Source organism: Gadus chalcogrammus, chromosome 17, assembly GCF_026213295.1.
Source record: "Gadus chalcogrammus isolate NIFS_2021 chromosome 17, NIFS_Gcha_1.0, whole genome shotgun sequence".
NCBI lineage: Eukaryota > Metazoa > Chordata > Actinopteri > Gadiformes > Gadidae > Gadus > Gadus chalcogrammus.
In genome coordinates this window covers 16,291,215-16,299,235 of record NC_079428.1, presented here as the reverse complement: position 1 = coordinate 16,299,235, position 8,021 = coordinate 16,291,215, and the positions used below count along the sequence as shown (strand labels likewise).

The window sequence follows — 8,021 nt, the reverse complement described above, 5'->3', positions numbered from 1 at the left end:
ATACCATACAGACCATACTATACTATACAGACCATACTATACCATACAGACCATACTATACTATACCATACAGACTGTACTATACCATACAGACCATACTATACTATACAGACCATACTATACCATACAGACCATACTATACTATACAGACCATAGTATACCATACAGACCATACTATACTATACCATACAGACCATACTATACTATACCATACAGACCATACTATACTATACCATACAGACCATACTATACTATACTATACAGACCATACTATACTATACCATACAGACCGTAATAATTAATTTAATAATAATAATTCATTATATTTATATAGCGCTTTTCAATGACCCAAAGACGCTTACAGAAGGGGGGGACCTAACTCACCACCAACAGTGTGTAGCACCCACTTGGGTGATGCACGGCAGCCAATCTGCGCCAGAACGCTCACCACACACCAGCTTGAGGTGGAGAGTGAGGGAATTGATGAGTCAGCCAATTGTACAGGAGGATTATTAGGGGGCCAGATTGAATGAGCCTGGTTGGGCCAGGACACCGGGGAAACCCCTACTCTTTGCGATAAGTGTCCTGGGATCTTTTATGACCACAGTGAGTCAGGACCTCGGTTTTACGTCTCCTCCGAAGGACGGCACCTTCCACAGCACAGTGTCCCCATCACTGCACTGGGGCATCGGGATTGATGAGTGAAGGGGCCAGAGGGAAGAGTGCCACCTATTGGCCACCACCCGACACCACTTACAGCACCTGGTATTCCCAGGCGGTCTCCCATCCAAGTACTAACCAGGCCCGACCCGGCTTATCTTCCGAGATCAGACGAGATCGGGCGTGTTCAGGGTGGTATGGCCGTAAGCCGCACTATACTATACAGACCATACTATACTATACCATACAGACTGTACTATACCATACAGACCATACTATACTATACAGACCATACTATACTATACCATACAGACCATACTATTCTATACCATACAGACCATACTATACTATACCATACAGACTCTACTATACCATACAGACCATACTATACTATACAGACCGTACTATACTATACAGACCATACTATACTATACCATACAGACCATACTATACTATACCATACACACCATACTATACTATACCATACAGACCATACTATACTATACCATACAGACCATACTATACTATACCATACAGACTGTACTATACCATACAGACCATACTGTACTATACAGACCGTACTATACTATACAGACCATACTATACTATACCATACAGACCATACTATACTATACCATACAGACCATACTTTACTATACCATACAGACCATACTATACTATACCATACAAACTGTACTATACCATACAGACCATACTATACTATACCATACAGACCATACTATACTATACCATACCGACCATACTATACTATACCATAAAGACTGTACTATACTATACTATACAGACCGTACTATACCATACAGACCATACTATACTATACTATACAGACCGTACTAAACCATACAGACTGTACTATACTATACCATACAGACCATACTATACTATACCATACAGACCATACTATACTATACTATACAGACCGTACTATACCATACAGACTGTACTATACTATACCATACAGACCATACTATACTATACCATACAGACCATACTATACTATACCATACAGACCATACTATACTATACCATACAGACCATACTATACTATACCATACAGACCATACTATACTATACCATACAGACCATACTATACCATACAGACCATACTATACTATACAGACCGTACTATACCATACAGACCATACTATACTATACCATACAGACCATACTATACTATACCATACAGACCATACTATACTATACCATACAGACCATACTATACTATACAGACCATACTATACTATACCATACAGACCATACTATACTATACAGACCGTACTATACCATAAAGACTGTACTATACCATACAGACCATACTATACCATACAGACCATACTATACTATACCATACAGACCATACTATACTATACCATACAGACCATACTATACTATACCATACAGACTATACTATACTATACAGACCGTACTATACCATACAGACCATACTATACTATACCATACAGACCATACTATACCATACAGACCATACTGTACTATACAGACTGTACTATACCATACAGACCATACTATACTATACCATACAGACCATACTATACTATACCATACAGACCATACTATACTATACCATACAGACCATACTATACTATACAGACCATACTATACTATACCATACAGACCATACTATACTATACAGACCATACTATACTATACAGACCATACTATACCATACCATACAGACCATACTTTACTATACCATACACACCATACTGTACTATACAGACTGTACTATACCATACAGACCATACTATACTATACCATACAGACCATACTATACTATACTATACAGACCATACTATACTATACCATACAGACCATACTATACTATACAGACCATACTATACTATACAGACCATACTATACTATACCATACAGACCATACTATACTATACAGACCGTACTATACCATACAGACTGTACTATACCATACAGACCATACTATACTATACCATACAGGCCATACTATACTATACAGACCATACTATACCATACAGACCATACTATACTATACCATACAGACCATACTTTACTATACCATACAGACCATACTTTACTATACCATACAGACCGTACTATACCATACAGACCATACTTTACTATACCATACAGACCGTACTATACCATACAGACCGTGCTATACCATACTATACCATGCATAACAAATGATACAGACCATTAGACACACAGCATACAACCACTCTTCTACGAATCATATCGATAAATGAGTTTTTTTGAACAGTGGTTGGATTGCCTTGCATGAATTAATAGTTGAAAACACACACACACACACACACACACACACACACACACACACACACACACACACACACACACACACACACACACACACACACACAACAACAACAACAACAACAACAACAACAACAACATCACAACAGCTGAGTGCGGTGGTCGGAGGAGAGAGCGTGCAACTCACCGTCAGATTTCCACGGAGATGGGTCCTAGTGTAGTGGGACTAAGTGGTAGTTGTGGTAGTCCTGTAGTCCTCACAACATTTAGGTCTCGTTAAGGGGGGGGGGGGGGCGGAGCGGAGGACTGGGGTTTCCTTAGCCTGGGGTCCGGTCTACGCTATCTGGGTCACCTGCTGAGCCGTCCCGTCAGCAGGGGAGCTGCGGAGGTCGGTGGGTCCAGCATTCATCACAGGCCCGCATCTGCATCCCCCTCCTCCCGTTCCCTCCTCCCCCAGAGCCCCCAGGAGGTCGAGCGGCGCCCGGATCCAGATCGGCTCAGCGAGACCCGGCGCTCCATGGGGGGGTGACGGGCACGGCGCTGCGGACCAGGAGACGGAGGCGGGCAGGATGAGATGGAAGACGAAAACAAGGGCGCTCGTGGGAAAGGAGACGAAAACCTACGCGGCGCGCGTCACTACCACACTGAAGGATTCTCTCTCTCTCTCTCTCTCTCTCTCTCTCTCTCTCTCTCTGCCTCTCTCTCTCTCTCTCTCTCTCTCTCTCTCTCTCTCTCCCTCTCCCTCTCGCTCTCTCTCTTGCGCGCTTGCTAATTCACTGCTTTATGGCTCTATTTCTGTCCTTGCTTCCGATGCTCACTCATACTTCCACTTCGCCTCTCTCTCTCTCTCTCTCTCTCTCTCTCTCTCTCTCTCTCTCTCTCTCTCTCTCTCTCTCTCTCTCTCTCTCTCTCTCTCTCTCTCTCTCTCTCTCTCTCTCTCTCTCTCTCTCTCTCTCTCTCTCTCTCTCTCTCTCTCTCTCTCTCTCTCTCTCTCTCTCTCTCTCTCTCTCTTCCAGTGCCCAGAGGATGTTGAGCATGTGCTGAGGATGGGGGGTTGGGGACCGCGACGACAGAGGCAGCAGAGGCAGCACTCAGTGCCTAGCAAAATATATGCACACATATATAAACAGTATATATGGGCCTATATATGTGTGTATATATTTGAATACAAACATATATATATATTATTATAACTCAATAATATATAACATTTGTGGAGACATATATCCAAATTTCTCTCTCTCTCTCTCTCTCTCTCTCTCTCTCTCTCTCTCTCTCTCTCTCTATATATATATATATATATATATATATATATATATATATATACTAGAGCTGTCAAGCGATTAAAATATTTAATCGTGATTAATATTATTAATGTCATAGTTAACTCACGATTAATCGCAAATTATTTTTCTATGCTAAATATCCCTTGATTTTTTTGTCCCATAATTCTTCTCATTTTAATTATCTTATCAACATGGTGAAGTGCATCGGCTTGCCTTGTGCAAATGATTTTTTATTGATAACAACATTGGCATATACTGATCAAAACAGGACGATACAAAAAAAGAGCCTATAGTGCAATTTAACGACTGCTTTGAACAAATGTCATTTGAACATAGCAGTCAGGCTACTGCTTCTTTGTTTTGAGCCAAAGAAAAAAAAAAAAAAAATATTATTCTTTTTTTTTTAATAAAACAATTGCGTTAATCGCGCGATATTTTTTTTAACGCCGTTAAAATTGGTTTGCGTTAACGCCGTTAATAACGCGTTTAACTGACAGCTCTAATATATACACATCTATATATTTATTTCATGCATCCTGATTGGCCTGATCGGCGGGCTTCAAATGAGAAGGAGGAGAAAGGAGGAAGGTATTCTGACATTCCCCCATGAGCAGGGGCAGCATTTTGCTCCTCTTGGTGCCAGCTTGATCCCCAGGGAAACCTGCTAATCACCTAGCATGGCAACAGGGACTCCAGCTATATCTATACTGTATCACCGGGGGCACGGGTTGGGGGTGGGGGGGATGGTGACTACCTGGTCCTTACACCTCCAGATCTGAAGACCATGTCTGAAGATCTGAGGAGGTGAAGAAATGAGAGAGAGAGAGAGAGAGAGAGAGAGAGAGAGAGAGAGAGAGAGAGAGAGAGAGAGAGAGAGAGAGAGAGAGAGAGAGAGAAAGAGAGAGAGAGAGAGAGAGAGAGAGAGAGAGAGAGAGAGAGAGAGAGAGAGAGAGAGAGAGAGAGAGGGAGAGAGACAGAACACACAAAGATGACACATTTATCTGATTTGTGACAGGGCAGAGATGGGGGCGAGAGATGGAGGGAGAGCCAAAGAGGGAGAGAGACAGCCAGAGTGAATGAAGTAATGTGGAACGTAAAAGATGAGAGGAGGGGAGGAGCAGAGAGGGGATAACAGGGAGGAGGATAGAACGCCAGCCGAGAGGAACGATGGAGGGAGGTTGAGAGGAAGAGTGAAAGGGTGTAGAAAAGTATGAAGTAGCAGAGAGAGAGAGAGAGAGAGAGAGAGAGAGAGAGAGAGAGAGAGAGAGAGAGAGAGAGAGAGAGAGAGAGAGAGAGAGAGAGATGAGGAGAATGAAGTAAAAGAGAGAGAGAAAGGAGTGAGAAATAGAATGGAGAGGGAGAGAGAAAGGGGTGTGAGAGAATCAAAGCGAGCAGCAGAGAGAGAGAGCTTTGGTGTATTTATAGAAGATTGTAGCGTCTTGTTAGGAAATAAGCTCTTCTATTTCGGCGCAATGCCACAAGCTTCTTCACTGGGATGATACGCTGTCAGACTAAGTCACATGGAAAGCCTCCTCCGATTGCGAGTACCACAAAGATTCACTCAAACTGCAGTCAAACGCACTAAAATATACAATGTAGTCAATACACAATCACCCGGAGAAGGGATTTGATTTAAGTTTGTCTATCGTTGTTTAAATGACTTACTTAAATATGATCGGAATGGTTCTACAGGGCAGATACATTTTATGTCAGATACGTGAAAATGTATATATATGTATACATTGGTCAATATTACAACAATGTGCTTGTATGCTTTTGATATGATAACATTATAGACGTATATCAATAAATCGGTGGACGACTTCCTAGAAGGCATCAGTAATGTGTGGACTCCTAAAGCAGGGAAGGTTCTGGCAGCGGCCACAGCTGGCAGGTAGGGCTGGAGAGGAGGATCGGGTCATTACTGATTCATACGTTCATCTCTCTGCCAAGGACCAAACGATGAAACAACGCGAAGCATAGAGAGAACATTCTAGATGGATTTGGAATGCTTTTTGGTGAGATCTCTAGCTTCTGTATTTTAGAATTGGTGTGTGCACGCATGTGTGTGTGTGTGTGTGTGTGTGTGTGTGTGTGTGTGTGTGTGTGTGTGTGTGTGTGTGTGTGTGTGTGTGTGTGTGTGTGCGTGCGTGTGTGTGTGTGTGTGTGTGGGCATGTTGGGAACAGGACACCCCTGGGCTTATGACGTGACCTAGATTAGACCCTGATGCTCCCAAGCCTGGCAGGATGTGTGTGTGTGTGTGTGTGTGTGTGTGTGTGTGTGTGTGTGTGTGTGTGTGTGTGTGTGTGTGTGTGTGTGTGTGTGTGTGTGTGTTTGTGTGTGTGTCTGTGTGTTTGTGTGCGTGCGTGTGAGTATGTGTGTGTGCGTGTGTTTGTATGTGTGTGTGTGTGTGTGTGTGTGTGTGTGTGTGTGTGTGTTCGTGTGTTTGTTTCTGGGTGTGTGTGTGTGAGTATGTGTCTGTGTGTGTGTCTCTCTGGGTGTGTGTGTGCGTGTGCGTTGGGCTGCGTAAGAGAGCGTGAGACGGGGAGATATGAGGATAGAAGACGGGAGAGAGATAGAGGGAGAGAGTGAGACAGAGGGCGAGGGAATGTGAAGAGAGAAAGAACTGTATGTACGCTGAAACATTATGACTAAGAGGCTCAGCTGGACGAGAGGCAGAGAGGTAAATGTGCAGGAGAGCGTAACCTCAATGTGCAAAGCTTTATGCATATTACTGCTGCATTACAAAACATGCACCGATGATCCCAAATCAGACACATGAACCCATAGCCTACATGCTCCTAAGAGAGCCCCATCTCCATCCTCAGAACCCTGGTGCCCATTGATGCTCCATGTGAGCCCCTCATTGGTCCCCTAATACGAGGTGAACCAGGACATGTCGGGGTCCCTAACCCTAACCTTAACCCTGTGTTGTTACCCTAACCCTAACCTTAACCCTAACCTAACCCTGTGTTGTTACTATAACCTTAACCCTAACCTAACCCTGTGTTGTTACCCTAACCTTAACCCTAACCTAACCCTGTGTTGTTAGCCTTACCTCAACCCTAACCTAACCCTGTGTTTTTGTGTGTCACATACAGAGGTACGCCGCTGACCCAGCCATCGTTGGGTGGGTGTATCAGGGGTGACAGAGAGGAGGAGTATGGGAGTCTGGTGGGGGACTTTGCTCTCTGGTGCCACACTAACCGGCTGCAGCTCAACACCTCTAAGACGAAGGTCATTGACTTTGGGAGGTCCAGACCAAGACCAAGAGGGAGCTGTGGTGGAGGCTGTAAAGTCATACCAGAACCTCGGGTGTGGCTGGACTGGACTGGACAACACACACCAGCTCCCTGTATGGGAAGACACAAAGCAGGTTGTACTTCCTCAGGAGATTGTGGTCCTTCAACATCTACAGCAAACTGCTGGGGATGTTTTACCAGTCTGTGGTTGCCAGCGTCCTCTTCTACACTGTGGTGTGCTGGGGAGGCAGCATATACAAGAGGGCCACCTCCAGACTGGATAAGCTGATCAGGCGGGCTGGCACTGTGGTCGACATGAAGCTGGACCCACTGGTGACGGTGGCAGAGAGGACACTGGACAAACTGCTGGACATTATTGATAATGCCAGCCACCCCTTGCACACCGTCATCAGCAACCAGAGGAGCCTGTTCAGTGGAAGGCTGCTCCTTCCCAAGGTTAGGACCAACAGACTTAAGAACTCCTTTGTCCCTCATGCCATCACACTATACAACTCCTCACTCGGGGGGGGGGGGGGGGGGAGG

At 44.2% G+C, this 8,021-nt stretch overlaps 1 non-coding gene across 1 annotated transcript; it reads right to left on the bottom strand.

Annotated features, from left to right (window-relative positions):
• Positions 1-750: 750 nt before the first annotated feature.
• On the bottom strand, positions 751-869 carry LOC130370593 (5S ribosomal RNA). Its single transcript, XR_008893081.1, has one exon. It is a non-coding gene; the product is annotated as a 5S ribosomal RNA (ribosomal RNA).
• Between the last annotated feature and the right edge of the window lie 7,152 nt (positions 870-8,021).